This window comes from Pipistrellus hanaki (genome assembly GCF_964339955.1).
Source record: "Pipistrellus hanaki genome assembly, chromosome: 12".
Lineage (NCBI taxonomy): Eukaryota > Metazoa > Chordata > Mammalia > Chiroptera > Vespertilionidae > Pipistrellus > Pipistrellus hanaki.
This window is the reverse complement of record NC_140514.1, coordinates 18,198,843-18,224,798: the sequence shown is the minus strand read 5'-3', so window position 1 is coordinate 18,224,798 and position 25,956 is coordinate 18,198,843.

Sequence of the window (25,956 nt, the reverse complement as noted above, 5' to 3'; positions counted from 1 at the left end):
TCTCAGAGATCCTTACATTTTAGCTGTTTATTTTCTTTTTATTATTTTCACTGCATTTAAAAAATGCTTGATAGAAAAATCTGTAATAGATGATTCTGTGTATATATATGAGAGCTTAACTATTATAAGTATATGTAATTATTTCTGAAAAGTATTTTTTAATCCAAGCAAATATTTTAGTTGATAAGGATATAAAGTAAACATTAGTATACTATTTAAAGTAATTTAGATGCATTTCTTTACATGATACATTGAATTTTTATCAAGGGAGTAATTTTTAATCTTTCTGAGCCACTGATAAACCAAATAAAAATATCCTAGAGGACTGGTGCACAAAATTTGTGCATGGGAGGGTGTCCTTCAGCCCAGCCTGCACCCTCTCCAATCAGGGACCCCTTGGGGATGTCTTTAGACCCAATCCCTGTGGGATCGGGCCTAAGCTGGCAGTCGGACATCCCTCTCACAATCTGGTATTGCTGGCTCCCAACTACTCACCTACCTGCCTGCCTGATTGCCCCTAACCACTTCTGCCTGCCAGCCTGATCACACCTTAACCACTGCCCTGCCAGCCTGATTGACACCTAACTGCTCCCCTGCCGGCCCAGTTGCCCCCAACTGTCCACCCTGCAGTCGCAGTTCCCCAAAACTGCCTTCCCCTGCAGGCCTGGTTGCCTCAACTGCTCTTTCCTGCTAGCCTGGTAGCCCCTAACTACCCTCCCCTGCTGGCCTGGTAGCCCTCAAATTCCCTCCCTTCCTTGCAGCCCCAGTCTACCCCAACTGCCCTCCCCTGCTGGCCTGATTGCCCATAACTGCCCTACCCTGCTGCCCATCTTGTGGTGGCCATCTTGTGACCACATGGGGGCAGCCATCTTGTGCAAGGGTGTAATGGTCAATTTGCATATTATCTCTTTATTATGTAAGACCTATTGCCAGAAAAATGAACACATACATGTATACCATTTGTTGACCATTAATTAGGGGAACATAAATGACTTATGTACAATAGATTTGGAAGTGATTTAAAGTCAAAGCTCTATTTGATCTTAATTATAAAATGTAATTGCCACCATTATTATTTAGTAGTTTACATAGATTAATTAAAAAACTAAAACAAATTGTTCTAAATGACTGAAGATTTGATTATTGAGTTGATCAATTTTCTGGAAACAATCTTTAAAAATTAAAAAATATATAACATATATTTCCAAGCCAGAACTCTTATTGGAAAAATGGATGCAAATAACTTATTTTATCATTAATCATTTTTTATGTTCTAAGAGTTTAAAACTCTTTTTGAAATATTGATTTATATTTCCATGTTATTAAAATAGAAAGCTTTCCATTCATATTGTAAATGGGAAAATTGTTTCCATAACAATGAAAACAAAAAGAATTCATTGGAAAAACTGCTATTATGGATTTGCTTAAATTTGGAATATCAATTAATGGATATTTTCCTGCCCTCAGTGAGTTTATATTTGCAAAGAGAAAAAAACTCAAAAATATGCAGAAACACACACACACACACACACACACACACACACACTTCAATTCTCTGTTTACTAATTTTACCCTTAGATTTTATAATTACAACATTTTATATGGGTTCCAGAATGAAACATGTTGGAGTGAAAACTTGGATCTACCACTAAATGGCAACTAAATTATTCTCATGTTTTTTTTCTCACCTGTAAAATGAGTGTCTCTCCTGCAATGAGTTGATATGCCTCATAGGGCTTTTGTGAGGACTGCACAATATAATAATAATTTCAATGCGTATTGTAATGACTGGAACATATTTAACACTCAAAATATTAACTCTGAATAGTACTATAACTCTACTGTGATAACAGTACTGATGGCTTTAGTAGTAATAGTATTTAATGTGAATAACATTTTCCCACAACTTATCCTAAGAAATAGAGGAAGAATAGATAGATGATAGATAGATAGATAGATGATAGATAGATGGACCGACACATAGAGCATACACTTCTCAGAGTATGGTCCAGGGACCTCTTGAGGTCTCCCAATTTCTCTTATGAAGTTCATGACATCAAAACTATTTTCATCTTGACACTAAGACACTATTTGCCTTTTTTACTTTTATTCTCTCACAAATACGGAGATTTCTGAGGCCAGAAGGCAGAAACAGATATGAAAGTCTAGCTACCCTCTATTAAATAAGACATTAAAGAGATTTGCAATAAGCAAAACAATGGTACTATTCTCACTGAATTATTATTTGTTTTGGAAGGTATAATTAGTTTTTTTTAAAAAAATATATATTTTATTGATTTTTTACAGAGAGGAGGAGAGAGGGATAGAGAGCTAGAAACGTCAATGAGAGAGAAACAACTGCCTCCTGCACACCCCCTACTGGGGATGTGCCCGCAACCAATGTACATGCCCCTAACCAGAATCAAACCCTGGGACCCCTCAGTCCGCAGACCGATGCTCTACCACCGAGCCAAACTGGTTTCGGCTGGAAGGTATAATTAGTTTTACAAAATATGTTTTTAATGTAAATATGCAAGGACTCCTTTATGGTTGTCTTAAATGATTACTTAATAAATATATTAACTATGCCTCCGTTTTAATCCCTAATAACCATGAATAAAATCTACATAAACTAAATACCTTTGACATCATCCAGGTAAAGGAGTCTTAAAACTAAATATTAGGAGCGGCCACTGTATAGATTGATGTGCAGTGTGCTGTTCATTACTTTACCATCTATCAAGAACATTTGTCCATTTAGCAATATATTCACATCTAAATTTTATTCCTACGTGGCTAAATAATATCTCATTGTTTAAATGTATCAAATTTATTTAACCTAAATGTGAAAGGACTAATTTTTTTTTTTTTTAACAGAGAAGATTAACATAGATTAGCATATGCTTTCTTTGGGAAGAGAGGAGAGCTTGCTTACATTATAAGGATAAACACTTCAGTGGAGCCTGCAAAACTGACTGAGTTCAGTTTGTTTTCTTTTGTTTTGTTTGAGTTTTGATCACCATGTCAATTCCCTAAACATACTTGATAACCATGAAATTACCCAAGGAAAATGAAAGGCCAGTCATTAATTTGGCATTTTCTTATCAGCTCTAACAGAACTCATATAATAATAATGGCTATGGGGAAAGAAACCAATGAGAAATACCAAACATAATTGCCCCTAAGTCCTTGAGCACCTAATCACTGTACATTTAATCAGTAACAAAGAGAATTACCTTATGTTTCACTAAGTTGATAAGATAAATACAGATTAAGTAATATATATATATATATATATATATATATATATATATATATATATATATATAACTGTTTAGTTATGTGCATTACTCAGTGATGCTGAATTTAATCTTGATATCTTTACATTTTTTTTGAGTTCTCTCTGTTTTTGTGTATTTAAGGAAAGACTGAAATATTAAGGCTGAGTTTATTATCCAGAATTTCAGATATCAGGGTCTCAATGTCAGTCAACAGCACAATAAGAACTCAATATTACAGAGAAAAAACATGGTAAATAATTTAAGTTTTTACTTGACTTTATTATAAAGAGCATATCTTCATTATGTGTGTATTAGTTTGCTATTGCTTCTCTAAAAAAATTCCTCAAACATTATGGCTTTAAAACAATACAAATCTTTTACAGTTCTAGAGTTCAAGATTCTAAAACAATGTTGGATGTTAGAATGGTTATGTTCCTCTGGAGACTTTAAGAGATAGTCTGCTTCCTTGTTTTTTCTAGTTTCTGGAGACAATTTGCATTACTTGGCTAGTGGTTCCTTCCTCTATCTTCAAAGCACATTCTTCCAATCCCTGATTCCATTGTCACCTCCATTTTCTAATGTTGACCCTTTTGTTTCCCTTTTACTAGGACTTATGATTTCATTATGTTCACTTGGATAATCCAGCATAATCTCCCTATTGGAAGATCCCTAACTTAATCATATCTGCAATGTCCCTTTTCCCATATAAGATAGCATACTCACTAGTTCTAAGGTTTAACAAGTGGATATCTTTTTTGATGAGGTGCATTATTCTGTAAATCACAATGTTTAATGCTTATCAGTATTTTATCATTTAAAAGTTTCATAATAATTATATATCTCAATGTCTATTTAAACCTCTACTATGAAATATATTAAATATATTTCCCAAAGTATCTATCAATTGAAACCATTGTATGTATTTATCTCAATTGCTGCGAAATGGAAATGTGCCAGTAAGTTAGGAATATCAGTTGATTTGTCAGAATACAATTAAGGTATCTATACCAACTCTTGCTTTGGAGTTTGATTTGCTGATTTTGTTGACATTTGTACTCATTCTTTAGGTATATATTGAGGATCAGTTAGCATGGAAAAATCACCATGTTAAAAAGAATGGTATAACACATATTCTTATCAACAAAGAAAAGTATAATGTGTGAGAGTTATCTGTGTCTGAACACATGTACACAAATATCATCATAAGTCATTACACAACAAAAAAAATCTAAAAATGAATTATATAATAATATAGGAATGAGAAGTACACATAATGCAAAGTGAAAATTTAGAGAAGAGAGAAATCTGCCACTGAAAGTGTTTATGAAGGTTATGAGGTAGCAGGGAGGATACGGAGGAGCTGTTATTAGAAGTTAAGGGGTGATCTGGTTGAATCTAAGAACTGGCAGAAGACAACCACAGGGAGGGCAATGATGCTAATGGGATAGTAGATCCCTTTAACTGATTTGGATGGTTACAAAGAGTATCTCTCTATATATATATAAAAGGCTAATATGCTAAGTATCCAGCCATCCAACTGATTGCTGTGATGTACACAGATCACCAGGGGGCAGATCCTCAACTCAGTAGCTGCCATGATGTACACTGGCCATTTACCGAGAAATGGCACCATGGACTTGGCACCCACAAAGCAACACTCGCCTCCCCCCAAGTGGAGAACAGTCCCTGCTCCAGCCCAGACCAACAGCCAATAATCACAGCCAATGCTGCTGACACTCCATGGAGCAAAATCCAGTCCACAGCCCAGCCCAACTCAGAAATGGTCACTGTGGACACCAGGTAATGACATCACATAGCAATGCCTGGCTTCCTCTCCCTAGCAAGTAGCCTCCATAGAGTTTCTTCAGCCCTGGAACACAACTTGCTTTATAGCCAGGTGAAAACATTTTACACTTTAACCAAATGTCTTGCAGCATTTTCCCATGCCTCATCTCATTTGATCCTCACAGAAGTCCTGGAGTAGGTAGATATGAGACTTGATGGAATTCTATTTTCTTTTCATTAGCCAGAAAATGGAGATTTAAAAAGTTTACAAACTTGACCTAACTGAAAAGAAGTAAAAAATGGTGGAAATTGAAACTGACTTCAGTTTTCTCACTGCACAGAACATAGTCATACACTGCTGCAGTTAAATATTTTTCCCTTTGTTCTCCCTGCTTGATCTACAATAATAATCTGCTTTGTGTTGATATTTACTGCTGTGTTACTGACAATTACCTGAAAGAGAAGTTGGGGTGCTTCATTTGGCTGGAAAAGATTACCTAAATCAGAAAGTGGGTCTAATTAAGCAAGTTTATTTACATATATAAAGCTCTCGCTGGCACCAATTGCACAAATGTGTTTCCATCTGTCATTGTCAATCATGAATTTAGTTGACACTTCTATTATAGAGAAAGGAGGAATAGTGATATTAAAATATTTCTTCTAATTAATTTTCTTTCAATGTGTAAGGGTTCATGCACTGGGCTTTTAGTTGAGAAATAGTTACAATATTGTTTTGACTTGACTGGAAAATGTTTTGAATGACAGATATAGATTTTTGGATATTACTATTTAACAGTCAACAAGAAGTTTGACTCTTTGAATTTTGCTAGCTGAGTGAGTATGACTGTAGTTCTTTTCCTTTTTGAGTCTCAATAATATTTCAAGTGAAAACAACTACATCTATAACAACAAAGCAAAATTTGCCCATCCTATTCTCATATTGCTTGGATGATTATCTGATATCATGCAAGTTAAAATGTTTTATAATTGTAAATTAGCACAAAATTAAAGGTTTTATTAAAGTAGTAAATAGAAGATTAATGCCCTGACATAAAACAAATCTTCATTTGCTCCAATTACTATTGATAGAAATGCATCGTAGGAAAGAACAATCATCTTTTAGCCCTAAGGAAAATGTGAACAACTACATAAAAAGAAAAACAGGAGAAGAGAGGCTTAGAGCTCATTTTATTATTTCTTTTTATTTTTTATAGTGGTATAAGACAGTAAATTGTCTCATCCTTAAGTTTAAGAAAACAGACTAATAAACAAAAACAGGATAAAGGCATATATGACAATGCACCAGACTTTTACAGAAATTTGTCTAAATTTGATTCAGGTCTCCTGAATCTGAAACACACATTCAAAACTATTTTACAACAAATATATATATATATATATATATATTGTATTTTAATATATTCCGTTTGACATTGTCTCTTCTATTCTCTATTAAAAAGGAAAATAAGGAATGGGCTCTATTATAGGCACATATCAAGTGATATATTTTACATTCCACCAGCTTCCAAGAGGTAACACTTGGAGTTTGTGCCTACCAGAAAAAAAAAAAATTAAAGTTATAGTTGCTGTTCTTGTGGGAACCCTTGAGTGGAAATGTTCCTTCATTAAGAAGAATGTGATCAGCACATTGGAATGCAAATTTCTTAGGCACAAGGGTTTCCTTACAGTATTTTAATAGACCTTGACTTCATGGTTCCTTTAGTTTAAGAATTTGTTAGGCATCAACACACTTCCAGCCATTTTCCAATAAGCCCATAAACAGATAAGGAAATATTAACAAGATACAAGAGATTGTACATAGATTAGATTTTGAAACAACCTAAAATGTAACAAACAGTATCAAACTAGGCACAATTTAAATTTCTGAGTGGTATAAAGCACCTTCGAGATTGTTCTCTTGTTCTACTTCAAGCCCCCATGCCCAGCCCATGGTCAGTCTTGTCCACCATTAGAGATATACACATAAATCATAGCCCACTGTGAGGACAGCATTATTTCCTCCTGGAACATTGGAAAGACTGTTTTTGTCTTAGAAAAAAAATGAATTTAGTATTTCCCATGGTTTCTTCCAAAGATATTTGTTGATCTTAATTCCAGACCTGGATCTGCTGCTCTTTAGTTGTTTGACTCTCGATGAGACATAAGACATTTGATATTACTGGGCACATCAGACATGATAAAGCAATGGAAAGTAATCTGAAAACTAATTACCAGTATAATTTTCCCTCCATTTGTAATGGTGTTGATAATAGCCTAACTTGGCAGTGCATTTCATCCATTCTCCACACACACCTGAGTGAGTGTGTGTGTGTATGTGTGTGTGGAGGTGGGGGAGGGGCAGGATAAAAAGTCCCTTCACCATTAGTTCTTTAAAAGTGTTCTGTTTTTATTGGATTTTAAAAGTCAGAAATTGGAGGGTTCAAGGCTCTCAGCTGCCTCATTCAAAAAAGGAACGCATAAAAGTTATTAGAAATTATTGTAAGTTAAGTTAAATATGAAATAGCATCTATATATATAAAATATGAAATAGCATCTATATATATAAATAGCATATATATCTATATATAAAAATTAAATATGAAATAGCATCTATATATATATATAAGTATATATATAAGCATATATATGTGTGTGTATATATATAAAATATGAAATATCATCTATATATATGTGAAAGATTTTACAGATTCCTATACATCTCCTCCATGGCATGTTTTCTTTTATTTTTTTATATTTCATTGGAAAAATATTATTTCTTTATTGATGAAAGTATTAAAGATGTCCCCTTTGTTTATTTGTTGTTATTTTTCCTCATTGACACCCTCCATTCCACACCCACCCCTCCCAGGTCTTTACCACTCTGTTATCTGTGTCCATGTATGCATATAAGTTCCCCCAGTTAATCCCTTTCCAGCTACCCCCATCCCCAACTTCTCTCTGAGATTCAATAGTTTGTTCCATGCTTCTGTGTCTCGGGATCCATTTTGTTCATCAGTTTATTTTATTTATTTGGTTCCACATCTGAGTGAGATCATGTGATATTTATCTTTCTCTGACTGGCTTATTTCAGTTAGCATAATACTCTCCATGTCCATTCATGCCATTGCAAATGGTAAGAGTTTTTTCTTTTTTTCAATTCGTAGGCCTTCCCAATTAGAAGTAAGTTCTCAGGGCTGGGCATATATATCAAATCCTCAGTGCCTTATGCAGAGCCCTACACAGTTTATGTGCTCAGCAAATAGCTGCTAAATAAAACGATACAGATACTTTCCCCATAACATTATTTTAAATTTAAAAATTAATTCTGTGAAGCCAATTTGATATCTGAAGAACCAGAGGAATAACAAGTGCCGTAAAGAGGGCGTTATTTCACTGCAGCACCTCTGACTCCAAGCTCTCGGCTTTATGTTCATGTTTTTGTTTCACCATGAGAGTGGTTCCTTTGCACCAGAGCTGGAAATCCTACATAATAAAAGGCTAATATGCAAATAGACTGAAAGGCAGAATGAACAGTTGCTATGACATGCATTGACCACGAGGGGGAAAACTCTCAATGCAGAAGCTGTCCCCTGGTGGTCAGCACCACTCAGCCAGAAGCTGGGCTCATGACTGGTGAGGGCAGTAGCTGTAGTGGAAGCCACTCCCGCCTCCATGCCAGTGCTAAGGAGGTCTGGCATGGAGTGGGCCTACGCCATCAATTGGACATCCCCTGAGGGCTCCCGGACTGTGAGAGTGCACAGGCTGGGCTGAGGGAACCCCCCACCACCCCAGTGCACGAATGTTGTGCACCAGGCCTCTAGTTTAAAATAAAAATGTAATCAATGAATACTTGCTTTGAATACAATGTATAAGAACTCAAGTTTTACAAAGAGTGAGTGGTATTAGAGCTCCTAATCATAGTGCTCTTTGTTTTCTTTTGTTGTTTTCATCATATTCTCTTTATGTTTTGTATTCAGTTACTTAGCAGTAAATGGTGATTAGGTTTTATAGATAAGGTTAACTGGCTATTTTAACCTTACACCTAAGTTCCATTTTTTTTTTTCAAAATGCCACCCAATGAAAGAGTTTCTTTAACTGACCTACTTTAAACAAAAGCAATCTAAAGGTTTGAGGACTGTAATCACCTAAGGACAGGAGGCTGAAAGTCATCATAGTAATTAAACTCTAGCGTGTGCTTACTCTAGGCCGAGGTTCATCTCACTGAATGCTGAGAGGAAATTTTAGGAAGTGGATACTCTTTTATTTGCATCTTCCATGTAGGGGAAAATGAAGCTTGAAGAGACTCTGTGACTCGCCCAAGATAAAAACTGCTTAAGTTGTAGAACAAGATTTATCTGACAGCAGAGTCTGAATTTTTAACAATACTTGGTATCATCTCTTGCTCGCCCTCTGTAAGCATTAAATGTCAAGAAGTTTTAGCTTTAAAAGCCACCAGAATTTTGTGACTTCATTATAAATTATATTTGCTCATTATATAAAAGCCATTGCTTATTCCTCCTCAAATCCTAGAGTAAAATCATTGATTCAAGGAGGTGTGACATGTTAGAGTCTCCGCCTTCTGTCCAACACACACATTGTACCCAGCTTGAAATGTACAGCAGCAAAGCAGTCCTGTGGATCTGATTTGGCTCAGCAGAGGTTTGTACTGGAGCTAGACATAAAGAATACAGTTTCAGTTCTTACAAGGGTATTTCTTGGATCACATGATCTCACACATCTAGAGGAAATAATGAACAACATAAACTGATGAACAAAAACAGACCCAGAGAAAGAGAAGCAGCGATCAGAATCTCAAACCTCAGAGGGAAAGTAGGGGAGGGGTGGGAGTAAGGGGGAGAGATCAAACAAAGGACTTGTGTGCATGCATATGGGCCTAGCCAGTGGCCATGGACAACAGGGGGGCGGGGGCATATGTGGGAAGGGGTTTGGGATGGGAATGGGAGGATGAGGACAATTATGTGATACCATAATCAATAAAATTTTTTAAAAAAAGAATACAGAATGCAGAAGAGAGGGAAGACAGAGGACGAGGGTGCCTCACATTCATGTACATCACTCACTTCAAAACTCTTCCCACCTACTCTCGGTGTGGTGGAGAGTATAATGGGAAGAAAACAAAAGCAGAAAGAAAATGAATGAATGGGAGCGTTTCGGAGTATGTGCTTATTATCCATTTCCAAGCCAACACCATAAATAAAGCGATGCTTTCCCTTCTCCAAGCCATCCACAGCACATTATTTTCTACTTGTTTTGGTTGTAGGGTGTATTGCTCTCTGCACACATTTGATTTACGATTCAGAACTAGGTGATGAATGAAATAAATATTCCTTTGCCTGAAGTTTCTGAGGCAGCTTGGAAATTCACTTGGGAAAAAGTATGACTTTTGTCCATCATTCATGGCAGTAAATTTAGTGACATGTGCAGTGTAGTAAATAGAGGATGAAAAGAAGAGGAGAAAACAGTTTGGTGTCTGGGGACCAGGCCCATCAGACTCACAGCAAGAGGAGGAATTGCAAAGATTGCTTTGTTTTGTTTTGCTTAAAGAATTTGGCTTTGAGGATAGAGGCATTTTGCTGTCACCACAAAATAAATTTCTTTGGGGGGAAAAAAAAATCTCTGCTGGTGAACAGTTTCTCAAGGTGACCTGGTAGGCTTAGAATTTAAACTAGAAATGTCAACAGTGGAAATGAGTGTGGAGGAGAATAATGTTGATGCCTTCTGAGAAGAGAGCTCAGGGATTTTAAAAATAAAGTTGGGGTTTTTTATTTGGGGCAGCATTTCCTCAAAGAAATTATATTCAATTGCAGTTCAGACCTGAGCACTATTCCACAGTCTCATGGTGGGTTTTCCAGTGGAAATTCACTTGGGAAAAAGCCACGTAAAAGAATTCTACCTACCTTGAGGCTGAGAAGGTGTCAGGACTTGTTAATGTTTCTGGAAAAAAGAGAGGTAATTTTGCTTTATATCATGTGTGTTGGGGGAGGGTTAGAAATATTAAAAACTAGTAGCCCTGCGCATGAATTCGTGCACCAATAGCTCACCAGCAGCTCACTGCCACCCTCCAGTAGCTCTCTGCCTGCTGCCCAGTAGTTCCTCTCTCCTCCTCACCTCCTCCCTGCTTATAGATTGCTGTCCTGTCCCTTCCTGTAGCTCTCTGCCTCCTGCTTGGAGCTTGCTGCCCCACCCTCCTGCTGATCCATCATCAGGTCATTATAGGGTAGGTCTTTACACTTTACGGGAGTAACAAGCATTTGCATATTACATCTTTATTATGAAGAATAACTCTGTGGTTGGCAAACTGCGGCTCGCGAGCCACATAGGCTCTTTGGCCCCTTGAGTGTGGCTCTTCCACAAAATACCACGGCCTGAGAGAGTCTATTTTGAAGAAGTGGCATTAGAAGAAGTTTAAGTTTAAAAAGTTTGGCTCTCAAAAGAAATTTCAATCATTGTATTTTTGATATTTGGCTCCGTTGACTAATGAGTTTGCCGACCACTGGGATAACCTGTTGCTGGAATTAAAACAGGTGAAAAACGGTATGTGAAAATTTTTGCAATAGGCTGGTTCTGACCTAAGATTCCTAATGACCTAGTTTCTTTGTAAGCCCAGGAGCCTTTAAGCAAGGGACTATTTTTTTTCTTTTTAAATATATTTTTTATTGATTTCAGAGAGGAAGGAAGAGGGAGGGAGGGAAAGAGGGAGGGAGAAAGAGAGAGAGAGAGAGAGAGAAACATCAGTGATGAGAGAGAATCATTGATTGGCTTCCTCCTGCATGCCCCACACTGAGTTTGAACCATGCCCAGTCCAGGGATCAAACTTGACCTCCTGCTTCTTAGGTTGGCATGTGACCACTGAGCCACATTGGCAAGGTAAGCAAGGGACTGTTTTGATTCCCATTTTACAAATGAGAAAACTGAGGCTTAAAAAAAACATGGGTTTTTTTCCCTCTAAAATTTTAATAATTAAATCTATATTAGACCACCTTAGATCCTGAGTTCTTATGAGGCCTTGCCCAGATATCCATCTAGGTTCTAAATAGTCTTAATGTTTTCATCATACTCAGCTGCACTTAGGAAACTCTGGATTAAACAAAAATGTGTTTTCTTTATTGAAGGACTTTTGCATTTGTGAATTTCCAAAAGTAGGATATCATCTGCAGCATTTCCCACACAGGTGTAATTAGGAAAATTATTAATTGTTTGTACACTTTCATTAAGCAAATTTGGAAATTTGGGAAACAGTTTTGGAAAAAGACACAAGTGTAGCTATTAGTTGCTTTCATTGTCTTAAACCAAACATATGGCAAAAGGATCATTTCAGCTATCAGATAAGCCTGGTTAGGAAAATAGATATTTAGTGACCTTTGAAACTCCCCATTTAAATTTACCAGGTGGATTTCATGGAGGTAGTGAGTGATTGGTAAACAGCACTGACTTTCTATCAGACTGCCCTGTTCAACACCCAGCCCTGCCATCTACCAGCTGTGTAATCTCAGATAAGTTACTGAACTTCTATGATTCAGTTTCCTCATCTGTCTCATAGAGTTAATAATTGTAACTACCTCTCAGGAGTGTTATGAATATTACATGAGTGAATATTCCTAAGGTATTTAGAACCATTTCTGACACAGAGTTCAGTAAATATGGAAATCTGGCCTTACTGATCATGTATTTAGATTTTTTTTTTAAAGCCAACAATTCATCTAGAGGAATTTTTACTTAAATGAATTATGACACCACAATTGAATGTTTATAGGTTTGATAACAACTTCTTTGAAACTTTGCATGATTCGGAGAACACAGATGTAAAAGACAGGATTGATTCTGAGTCCTGTCACTCTCAAAGCTCAAGAAAATTGCCTAAGCCTCTCTGAGTTTTGCTTTTCTCGCCTGTTCATTTCAGAAATTATTCTGGTTTTTAGCCACGTTCATTAGTGCATTTCAGGTCATGTAAGTAATACTCTTAACTCATAGGAGACATTTGGTAAATTGTAGATACTCTTCTTTGTTCCTTTATTATTGCTAACAAGGTGGTGCTGTGGACTTGGCAATTCACTGACCTTTTAAAGTACTAATCTTATATACTTAGTAATAAAGATTTTTTTTTAAAGGAAACTATGTGAACAGCAACATAATTATCAATAAACTCATACTCTAAATATATGAAATGGAATACCAATTATAGATAAGAATTTAATTAAAAATCAGTGTGTGCATTTTAACAAGTTCCTGTCTAACTTAGCTCTATTTTCTATTGTTATCTGGCTGAATTTAACATTTCTATATTTTTAAAAAATATATATATATATATATTTTTTTTTCTCTTTTAGTTCAAACCTTGGTGGCTTTTATCTGCTAACAGCTAGGAAAGCTTTTGTTTGATTTATTGATATTTGAAAATAGCTGAATTAACCAAATTACTTGACTTTAAGCATTGTCAATTCAAACTAAGAAAATGCTAATTTAGGATTCCTTTGCCTTCTCTCTAGGTCCTGCTTAATTTAAATTAACTTTTCACTCTCTGATAAGGAGATAGGGTATTCTTAGCTCACTTCAAATCCTATTGTTTTGTATGTGAGGAAGCAGGAGTTCTTTGCACTGCAGTGCCCTGTCTCACATCTGTCCGCTGACTGCTCCCGACTCTAAAGGACAGACTTCTAGAGCAGCCACTTCAACCTCTTTCCTTCCAGGGTGCTCATAAACAAATGACTAAAATTCTGTGGCCGATCTGAGAAAAAAAATTAAAAAAAGGCATAATTTTGATTTCATTTATACAGGAAGGCTATTGTTTTGGCAGTTAATTTGACAAGTTAAGGGAAAAGAGGTCAGTGCCCCTGACTAAATAGTCAGGTATTGCATGTTTTGAAAGTTTTCGCAGCATGAGATTGCGGCCCTGGAGTGTCCTCAGATAGATTGTAAGGTAGCATGGGGCTCAGGAAAGGACGCTGCTCTGTGAGTGAGAAGGCTGTGTCCTGCTTTTGCCAGGTCCCCTGTTGCCTCTGGACTGGAATGCCTCCTCTGCCAGGGAGGAGGCTGGGGAAATGACGGGGGTGTCTGAAGTCAGATCATTTTAACACATCTTTTAATTTACCCTCTTTGTCTCCAAAAGCTGTCCTGTTTTTAAGAAAGTGTTAGGGGGATGAGGGCATGAGTGTGTATGTGTGGGATAATGAGGGGATAATTACATATGTAATACTGTAATCAATAAAGAAATTTAAAAAATCTTAGTTAATTCTGTGTGAAAGACACTTTATTTTAACTTCCATAGCTAATTCCAAACACAAAGTGTGGGAAAATCTTTTAGATCTTTTAGATCGTTATATAAGGTAAGCACCATTCAGTTGATCTAATTGCATTCTAGAAGACCCTTTGAGTCTCCATTCTGGCCCATAACGCTGCCAATTAACATCCTCTCTCTGACTTTCGCTTTAGTTGCAGAGAATAGCACCACGTGTATACAAGCAGCTGGTAAAAGGTAATAGTATTAGCAAAATAAATGAAGCACAATTATTAAGATCAAAAAGAAGGGGAGAAAAGAAGTGTTGAAGAAAACAAAAACAAAAACAGAATGTTAGTTGACTAAATAAGACCTTTCAGCTTACCCTGAAATAAAACTGCCTTTTTTTTTTTTATCCACTAGAATCTACTCTATACCTAAGTATGCACAGTACTCAAATTGATATTAACTGTTAAATACAATGAGAGGCTTACGAATTAAAGGAGTACTTGGCTGCCTTTCCACTGTTTACTTAATTGCAATATCACTTAATTTTGCAGTATTTAGCAGCATTGAATCATAACAATAGGAATGCTCCAACTTCCTATTCAGTCTGTGCTTTAAATGAAGTTCAGTTTCTGTTGAACTGCATTTATTATACCCACATGTGATATGTGGAGTTCATTAAAATTAACTCCAGTTTGGAAATGTAAAACTCACTTTCTATACTTGAAATAATGGACAAATAAAAAGGTCGTATATTCTTGAGTATAGAAGTAAGGGCAAATTATATACTGCATATGCGTTATTACACATAATAAGATTATTTCACTGAAACTAAACAGTCTTGTAAACTTAAAATTGAAAAGTTAAGAATCACTTTTGACTCAATAACTTTTATAATTCAAGGAACTAAAGGTACTGTACCTAAATCTTGTAAGCTCAATGACATAGGACACTGTTCCTACTTATTCAAAATGTCAGCAAACCCAAAGAACATTTATACAATTATATTAGTTAGTATATGAAACCTACAAGGACATCCACAGCATTTAATCACTTTAAAAATGTCACTCCCACACCTTAAGGCCCCCAAGCTCCTTGAAAATCCAGCCTCAATCTGAGTTTCTTACATATTCTTCTTGTCTTCCACTATTAATCTGAATTTTATAAAAGCTTTATCATTTTAAAATTTGTTTTATATTACATACTAAAATTCAATCAAAATTTGGTTGAGAATACAGAAATACTTTAATGGAAAACTGAAGTGAAAAAGACAGAAATGATATTTAAAATCTCTTGAAAACAGGATAACAAAGAATATAAAAACTATCAAGAGAGAAATGTAGATTTAAACATGTTTGATAAATATGTTTGTGTATAGGGTGAAAAAGGAACTGGGTATTTTTAAATGAAAACATAAATGATCAGTTGGTTGATTTTTCTATATAGTGGCAATAACTGGCTTGATGTCCCTCTCCCTTTTAAAGTAGATGATTCCTTGTTGGATTCCACTAGATTATGTTAACATGTTTGAAGTAGATGCTTATATTTCAGTGAAGAGATAGGTTGGCAAAAATAACTGATAGTTATTGTTTCTATATGAAATGCTACTTCATTAACATCTTTTTTCCTTGACATGCCCATTTAAAGAAAAAAATATTTTGTTCCCAGGATTGTTGTCACAGCTCTCTATCAGATGGCCTGACATTTTTATCTTCCTGCCAATGTTTGCATGTTGAGACTATTCTTATACATTAGTTCACATGTCATGATGGAGACTGTTTCTCACGTAGCAGGTTGCTGCCACAGTTCTTCAATTTTAACCATGCAGATCATACACCTTCTCATCAATCTGGAAAGAACCGAAGCTGGCCTAAGAACTAGCACTAAAGATACCTGGGATTATTCCCTTCCAGACAGGATCCAGCGTACCTTTGCCACACATTCCATGTGATAGAGATTTAGAATTTTCTTCCTGTATGATTAAGAGACTCTTATGTTCCGAAATCAATTTTCCCACTGTAGTGTGCTGATGTCCAATCTAGATTTTGTTTAAACACACACACACACACACACACACACACACACACACACACACTTTCTTTATTCACATTCCAAATATTGCTTAAAGCTCGTGTTGATTTTTACAAAACCTTTCTGAGATTATTTCTACCTGTTATTTCCAACCACCTAGAAGAGGGGGTCTCCTAAATTTTCTTATAAAGAATTTGCAGCTGGGAGAAATTATGTGGTTTCCCAGAACAGTTGTCGGGAAACTGTGACTCTCAAGCCGCAGTTGGCTGCTCTGTTGACTGATGAGTTTGCTGACCAGTGACCTAGACTCTCTATTCCAATAATTACAGGCTATTATTGTTCCTTGTGATTAAGCTCCTCCAGAACATGTTGGTAAATCAGAAACCTACCACAGATTGCTACTCCTTAGTGTGGCTCCCTATAGTGATATTTCCCCAGAGAGGAGATCTGTGGGACTATTTGGGACACACCGAAAGAAAAGAGTGATTGAATTTTAGCAGAAATTGACTTGCTCCAGGAGATGTCAAGTTTTGTATAGCTCTTCCTGGTAATGAATGGCAGTCCTCTCCCTGATTTAATTTTCCGTACTCCACTTGATGTGGCCTCGTGACTAAACAAAAGCATCCCTCAACCATAAAGCAGCCTGTTAGGCCTAAAATTCCATCCATATACATATATAGAAATGGATATATACATTTCCTGTGTTGTATCAGACCTTTAACATACATAGTTATCTTTTGCTGATAGGATTTGATCTGTGATGTATCAGATCAAGTGATAATTTACTGACATTCAATTATACCTTAGGGTCAATCGACCCTATAAACATAATTTCAGTACATAGATGACAGAACAGACTTAGTTTCAATCCCTATTCTGACTTACTAGCTGTATAGCTGAGTTAAGAATTTAAGTTCCTACTTAAGTGTGGAGAGACTATCTATCTGCTGTACTTCTACAACTTAATGGAAATAGGAGTAAATGAAATTGTAGATATTCTAATAATAATATATCAACCTCTCATTTTTAAGTTTCTTTTAGGTTTTAGATTACAAGCCCTATTAAGGATATTTGTACCACTCCTCTTGCTTCTTAAGATGGCATATTGGAATAAAAGAGGGCTTATGTGTCCATGGCATCGGGTTCAGCATGAGATTGGGGTTGGTGGTTACCCCTGTTTCATGCTGGTGCTTGGGCTGCACTGCACTGGCTATGTGGAGGCCGGTATCCCTGAGGTAAGGTTAGTCTGTTCCTGTCAATAAGCATCTTACTAATGTACATTAATAGCTCTGTCCTCCTGACCTAGTCACACCTCTATAGTTCTCCCTTGCTGCTGATTCATTCCTACTAAAGACTAAAGACCTCTGTATCTTCCTGAACCATGACCCAAATTTGGAACCCAAAGTAGCCTGCTCAGTAGCCCTTAATGACCAGGATACTTTGCCCCCAAGGAGATGTGTAATTGCCCAAATGCTTATCAGTAAATGTGTCATAATAGATGATCATCTCATTAATCCCATCTGTTTGCATAAAATGACACAGTTTACAAACCAAATGAAGTTAATTAGAATTAGTTTAATATTAACCGAGTTATAAAGGATTGAGACTATTGTCTCCATTTTTTTTTTTTCATTTAGAAATGAAACTGCAGGATTAACATACTCCCATTACATGACATATATGCGCACTGGAGCAAAAGGGGATGTGTGGGGCTAGAAAGGATAATCTTTCCTTGACACATAGCTTAAAATTTGGTCACTCTTAGCTGAGACTATCCTATATACTAAGAGAAATATGATAATTATTTGTTACACCCTGAGGCATAACAATCAACTGCAGGAGGGTGGGGCAGCAAACTATAAGCAGGGGTTGGAGAGCTACAGGAGGGGGCAGGCAGCAAGCAAGGGGAGGTGAAAGGGGGGAGCTACAGGAGGGCAGGGCAGCAGGCAGAGAGCTCCAGGAGGGTGGGGCAGTGGGCTATGAGCAGCAGAGAGCTAGCATCAGTGGTGGCGGGTCACCAGCTGAGGCAAGCAGCAGCAACCTACTCATGCACGAATTTGTGTGCAGGGCTACTAGTATCTCATCCTATCTAATAAAATAGTAATATGCAAATTCACTGTCACTCCAACACACAATATGGCTGCCCCCATGTGGTCAAAGTTGACTGCCCCCATCTGGACACAAGATGGCCTCCACAAGATGGCCTGCAGGGGAGGGTGTTTGGGGGAGATTAGGCTGGCAGAGGGGAGCAGTTGGGAGGGACCAAGCCTGCAGGGGAGGGCTGTTGGGGGGTAATAGGCTAGCAGAACAGAGAAGTTAGGGGTGACTGGGCCAGCAGAGGAGGGCAGTTGAGAGGGACTAGACCAGCAAGGAAGGGCAGTTAGGGGTGACCAGGCTGGCAGGGGAATGGTTAGGGGTGATCAGGCTGGCAGGCAGAAGTGATTAGCAGCAATCAGGCAGGCAGGTAAGCGGTTGGGGGCCAGCAGTACTAGATTGTGAGAGGGATGTTCAACTGTCTGTTTAGGCTCAATCCCTCTGAGATCAGACTTAAACGGGCAGTTAGACATCCCTTAAGGCGTCCCAGATTGGAGAGGGTGCAGACTGGGTTGAGGGACAACACACACACACACACACACACACACACACACACACACACACACACCATGCATGAATTTCGTGCACCGGGCCTCTAGTAACAGATAAGAATTTAATGAGAATATTAATTTGGGGGATTTTTGAGTCCCACACTAGTACCAATTCCATGAAATTTCCTTTCTAATCACACTATCCTGGGCCCTGCAGGTTTAGCACCCACCAATTGTTTTTTGAGGGATAAAAAAGTGCTAAGCTATTGAAAAGAGAATTCATTCACAAGCCATATTTTGGATAAGGCTGATTGAAATATTGAGACACACAGAGGCTCATATCTGACGGAAGACCAAGGGGTAGTATTGTCTGTAGGCAGCTTGACTTGAATGGCAATGAAAGGAACACTAATAGGGTTCCAAGATCATAATGATATGGATTTTTATTTTCCTGTGATAGGCCACATCAGTTTTTCTTACAACTTTGTTCAGCCAATGGCAATTCAGTCTGTGGGGACAGAGGATTTTAGACCATCTAGACTATTTTCTCATTTATAATACTCCATATAGGGGGATATAACATATAGCCACTAGAGAACAGCAGAGAGCCAGGAGCAGATGCAGAGGTGGCTTGATGGTGTTGACACATTTGAAGCAGCTGTTGATGCAAAAGAACCTGCATGTTCCCTCATGCCTGAGCCAGGTCCTCAGGTGCATCATGTTACTGGTATAGAGTTTGAGATCTAAACAACAAGCAACACGTAAATGTGGAAATAATAAAGGTTTGAAAATCAGATACATGTTAATCTATTAAAATAAATAAAAACATTTACTGAATGCCTACACACCATGTATTCAGCTAGACTTTGTAAATAGAAAGATATAGTGAAGTCTAAGGAAGGGCATTGCCATGCTAAAAAAGAATATTTAAGGTAAATTCTCATGGATGTCAAGACATGGTCCATATATAATTTTAGTCCCAATTTAAAAACAGAGTAGAATTAAAAGAGCTGTGGGTTGATTCCTGGTGGCAGCATCTAGGTTGAGGGTTCAATCCCTAGTTGTGATGCATACGGAGGCAACTGATATTTTTTCCCACTTGACACTATATTTGACTAATTTCTTGGAAAAGGTGGAGAGAAATCCACAACTATGTAATTACAGTTGAAATTCAATTTTAAAAACAGATTTGTGTAGAATAAAAACAATTAAACCCCCCTCAAAAATAAAAATAATAACAGGGTAGAATTTTAGGCCTTCTGGAAGGTAATGCTCAAAATGATAATATTTAACAAAATAGGAAGGGTACAGGGAAAATATAACTAAATGGAAATAAGAACGTATAATGAAAGATAAAGAGAAAGTTATCATGAAGGATACTTGAATTAGTCCTACAAAATACATTCAAGGCATAAGAAGGAGAGTAAAATACCTAGTAAACAAATAATTTTTTTTTTAAATTCTGGATTTACCCATTAAACTATTGGTAACCTTCCAGAAAATTGAATCAGTAAATTGGAGAGGGCAAAAGTAAGGGCATTTGTTTTTAAACTGAAAGTTGGAGAAGAGGAAATCAAAGTGACAGGTAGATTACTCTTTCACAAGTTTGAAATTCAAAAGGAGAGAAATAAGATTCTAATTGGGGGGGTAACATTTTTAGAAGGGAAAGAGGAAAATATATTAAATTGGGACCAGTCATTGGTAAGATTTGTGTTAAAAGCCTCAAAAAATTCAACCTGACCTCCTTTTAGAAAAATAAAAAATAAAAAATAAAATAGCAGTTAAAATCAAAACAGAAACACAAACAAATCTCTTTGTGTTTGGAATATGGGGGAGGAAAAATAATTTTCCCACTACCCTTCCAGGTTCTTGGCTAAGACTTCCTCACCCCCTTCCCTCCCCCCGCCCCCCTCCCGAGATTAACAGGAGGAAAAACAACTGAAGCTTAACATGTGTACCTCTTATATACAGTAAATGGGAGATACTGAAGGAAAACTGATTAACTCTTCAGAATGACTTAAACCACCACCTTAAATACCATGTTCAGCTAAAGACAAAAGAAGATGGTGGGTGGGGGAGCCAGTGCAGGGAGCTTACCAGAAAAAGCACAGTAGAGTAAGGTTGTAATGCAGATATAAGTGATTATCTCCTCCATTGATAAGTCTCTAGAGATTTAGTCATCTTTCTCTTCCTGGTTCAGAGAATCATTAACAAATGGATAATTCCCTTATGAATTTAAATCTCTCCTACAAAAGGGTAACTTCTGCTCAGTTTCCCAGCTATTCCTATATCTGCTGCTTCTTTAAAATAGCCTAAAATAATTCTATGCCAAAAGGTCATATTTTGGAGTTCCAAATTCAGCTCCCCTGGTGGGAGCCTTATATAACACATTTGAACCTTGTGCTGAAATCATCCCCGATACTACTGTAATGATCTGGTCATTATTTAACAGGAAAGGAGTAAAGGGAATACTACATAATGTAGGCATGCCATGTATAGAGATTGCTAATCTAACACTCTCCAAGTCTGTTCCCCGCTGATCCATGGGGGGAGAGACTGGACCAAAGCAGGTTGGATACATGCCAGTGAAGGTCTGAGGGACCTGGGAAGGTGCCTGCCTGTCCTCTGTCAGTCACACCTGGGAGCCAGTCAGCAGCCCCTGCAAGAGCGAGAAAACAGAATATTTAAACTTCTGGCCCTTTTGGGACTCCTGTTGGTTGCAGGGACGAGCCCCCCTGTGCCCAGGTGACTCACAGCCATGTGAGATCTACACACAGTGGACCAATGGACTTGATGCTGAACTAGACCCAGCTGCCACATGGGACATGGGACTTGACAATTCCAGGAATGTGACTCCATGCAAATAAAGCCTTTACCACATCTGATTCTCCTGTGGGGGCTTCTGAAAATGCTTATTTCAGCGATAACCCAAGAACCCCAGCTCCCACTCATGTCTGGGAAATCTGGCCCACTGCAGTATCCGGTAACAACCCCCATATAATTATCTTATAAGTACTTCCCATAGCTAATGGGACAGAGTTCTGGCTATTTCAGTTTATGCTTATGAGAAACATTTCATATGCTATTTATGTTTGGTGAGGGGATATAGCCCAAGAAAGAAATATGTCCATAGAGGCATTAGGTTCCTTTCATGAGGCTGCTAGGAGATCGTATACGAATGATATATTGCATTTATATGCAAGTATTTTCTTCACAGAACTCAAAGCACCATATTTTTCTTTGAAAGTTCTCTATAATAATTCCTGCATCACTCTGGAGAAGATAAGGTGATATATATATATATATATATATATATATATATATATATATATATATATATATATGGTGTGTGTGTGTGTATGTGTTTATTCTGGCAAAGATACAAAGAAGCAATGTGTGTTCATAGACTCAGCAGACAGCACTTGATTAGCTTAACTTGAGTTTATGAGACATAATTTATCAGTGTGCTAATGCCTGCAGGAAGCACAATATCTTAGCCTGAAGAACTACTACATCTATTTAATATGTGGCAAGCTATGGATGGGAAATCAATGTGCTTGTGCCTTCTATAACACAAGCCTCTATCATAAGAAAAATCTCATGAGGTAGGTCTATGTTAACCACGTAAAGAGAGTAAAAACTCTAGAATATTAAATATGCACCTTAATATATCAATTTCCACGTTCAATTTTTTTGTTATGCTTTGTGAATAGATATAATGAAAGTTTTCACTTTCAACAAAGAATTGGCAAAAAAATAAATATTTGGGACAAATCCTCATGGATGTTGTAAATCAAATTTAATGTTAGACTTTAATAAAGAATAAAAAGCATTTATTTGAGCACAAAGTAACTGCAGTCTGGGAGACACAGATCCCGCTAGCAGCCTGAATTGTGTTCTACTGAGATAAAACCATCTCAGATAATGAAAGTTCCCACGAAGGTTCTCAATTAGGTCCATTTTATTTAAATGCGGTATACAAATTGTGCAGTTCTGTTTGGACAGGGCAAGCCTCAGTGCTTTGGCAGAAAGATGAATGTTGACTCTGATGGCATAAATAAGCAAGGCATAGTCCAGAAAGCAGAGGATTTAGTCAGAGGTTCTTCCCAGTATACAGAGTATGTGTGAACCCCTGTCAGCAATTGGCCACTTGGTACTTGTTATTTTTAAAATGTTGGCTCTTGGTTGACCAAGGGGAATCCATCTCATTAGATAAATTCCTTCTTGGGGTTCACTTCAAATGAATACTTCTTCTTGAGGTTTACAACGTGAAGACATGGCTATAAGCAATTTTAGTCCTACTTTGGACAGCGTAAAAGATTAGGCTTACTAACCTTTGGATTGGAGGTGGCCAACCCGAATATTAAAGACTTTCAGTAGTTCAATTCATATTTACAAATACATATGTTGGTTTATTTCCAAAAAAAGTGAAAAGATTAAAAAGAAAAAGACAATGTAGTGATCAAATGGATTTGGCAACTCTTATTTTTCCCATCAGTCTGAAAGTTTAAATCACTTTTTAAAATATCAAATAATGAATAGAAAACATTGTTATTCAGAATCTATTCTTCTTTTTTATTTTCTTGGAAACACATATGGCAAATTATATAAAGTGTGGTAATTGAACTGGTGATGTTGACTAATCGTAATGGTCAAATATCACAGAGCAGACTGACAAACAGTTGTATGAAGATCTTTTTTAAAACGTGTGCATTGCAATTCTGACTTCATTGACACCGTTTATTATTTGACTAAGTGAATAAGTAAATGGCTATATGCATATGCTTACACCAGATGTGATACTGTTTTTTTAAACAAAAAAAAAGTTCAATTATTTCTTGGAAGCAATCACATTAGAATCAACCAAACAGCAAAAATATTCATTCAATTGCATCTTTGCATAAGTAAAAAAATTTGCATTTTATGTAAATAGAGAAAAAGTCATATGCTCAGAGTAGAAAACCTATGTACTGTCTGTTAATGAGACATTTGGATTGAAATGTTTTTCAGCAGATTCACCTTAATTAACAGCCATAATTTATTAAAACCTTCATAAATGTGAAAATTCTAAACACAGAGTTTTAATTCTGGGTGTCTGATAAAAGCAGGCACTCTTTCCTAAGAAATCAGTACTATGAATTTGAAATTACAAATGTGGCCTGATTGATATTTATTTACTAACCTACTTTACAAGTTTTAATATATTTTTAAAAGCACATTAAAAATGTTCATCTAATGGACCAAAATATTGAATGGTACGTTATTCTTTTTGTGTAATAATTATAAAATAAGAGATTTAGTCATCAGTAGATAATCACTAGTCTGAAATACATCCCAGCATTAAATATTATAAGTTGTTTAATATACATTTATAAAAATCCTTGTGTTTATTTATTCCCATGGAAGGTAGAAGAGGTAATGAATAGAGTGATGGCATTGATTTGGCAGCTCTCATTCTTCCTATCAGTCTAAATCTTTAATTATCTTAATTCATCCATAAGTTTTCTTCTTTCAAAAATCTTGTGGTAAACATTGTGTCAAGTTCTCAAAACAACTCTCAGATTCTTGCTGTGTAAGGGAGGGGAGAATAACAACAGGTATCTTGCAGATTCTATCTTCATGGCAGATTTTTTGTCTGATATATTCATTAATATAACCCCAAAATATTATCCTAGCCCTTTGCTCTTGCATGCTTTAATTAGACTCCACTTTGCAAGCAAAATGGTGGCCTGGAATGGCAATAAATGCAATGAAATTAGGTGATCGGTTTGCAGGGACATTTAAGTAATGTCTTTTAGGAGGTAATGAAAGTTGCTGTCTCTATTCTGAATGTTGAACTACTGATTGGAATGACCAAATCAATCTAACAACTAGTACTTCAGTGTAATGTGTACATTTATATAAATAGTGACATTGGAATGTCAAGCAAAATGTTGTCCATCCATCATCTGATCCAAAATGCCCTTTCCTAAAGGGAGAGAGGTCATTCCATTTTAATTACTGCCAACTCCAATTACACCTTTCTTTCCTTCTAGCAGTTTTGCTACTTTTATGTTCAGTCAACTTTGAAGAATAGTCATTGTATTTCTTTCTATAACCTGTGTACATTAAACTAACCATTGAAAAAGAGAAATGGAGTTCTCTAGTCCAACGATATATCTGGAGGATGTTATCCTACAAGAGAAATATAAAGTACTGTTCTTTTCCAAGGACATCAAGAAGTCTATTTGAATGAAGATATGTGCCTTCTTTTCTTAAAGTACAAATGCATTTTCTTCATTCTTGATCTATAGTGTTTAATATTGACCAGACTCTTCATTCATTCTCTCTTTCCATTCATCTGATCATTTACTGAGTACCTACCGTGTGCCAGGGGCAGGCATGGGAAAAAAAGGATAAATGCCAAATGTTCCTGCTGTAACAGAGATTTAATTCTAGTAAAGGAAACACAATCATATGTACAATAAATAATTAAATTATATAGTGTGTTAGGAGGTGCAAAGAGCTTATGAAACAAAGCAGAATGAAGAATCCCCTGGGTAGGTCCTGCAGTATGATATCAAACAGGAGTGGTAGGAGAGTGGATATCTTTGTCTTGCCTTCTTTCTTAAAAGGAACACTTTCAATCTTTCATCATGAAGTATTTTGTTAGCTGTAGGCTTTTTACTGATGCCATTTATCTTGTTAAGCAAGTATCCTTTTAGTCCTAGTTTTCTGAAACTTGGTGTCATGAACAGATGCATTGATTATGCTAATTAGTTTGCTAAATTGCTTTTGCATTTCTGGGCTGCACCTCATTTGCTTATACATATAATTTGAAGGATTTTTGCATGTACAATTATGAGTGATATTGGTCTGTATCTCTTTTCTTGCAATATCTATTCTGATTTCAGTATCAGGTTGTCTTTATCCCTTAAAAATAGTTGAGATATCCTCACTCCACTTCTATTTTTCAGAAGTGATTGTGGAAAGTTGGTATTGGTTCTTCTTTAAATATTTGGTAGTGTTTCCCAGAAAAGCTATATGGACCTGT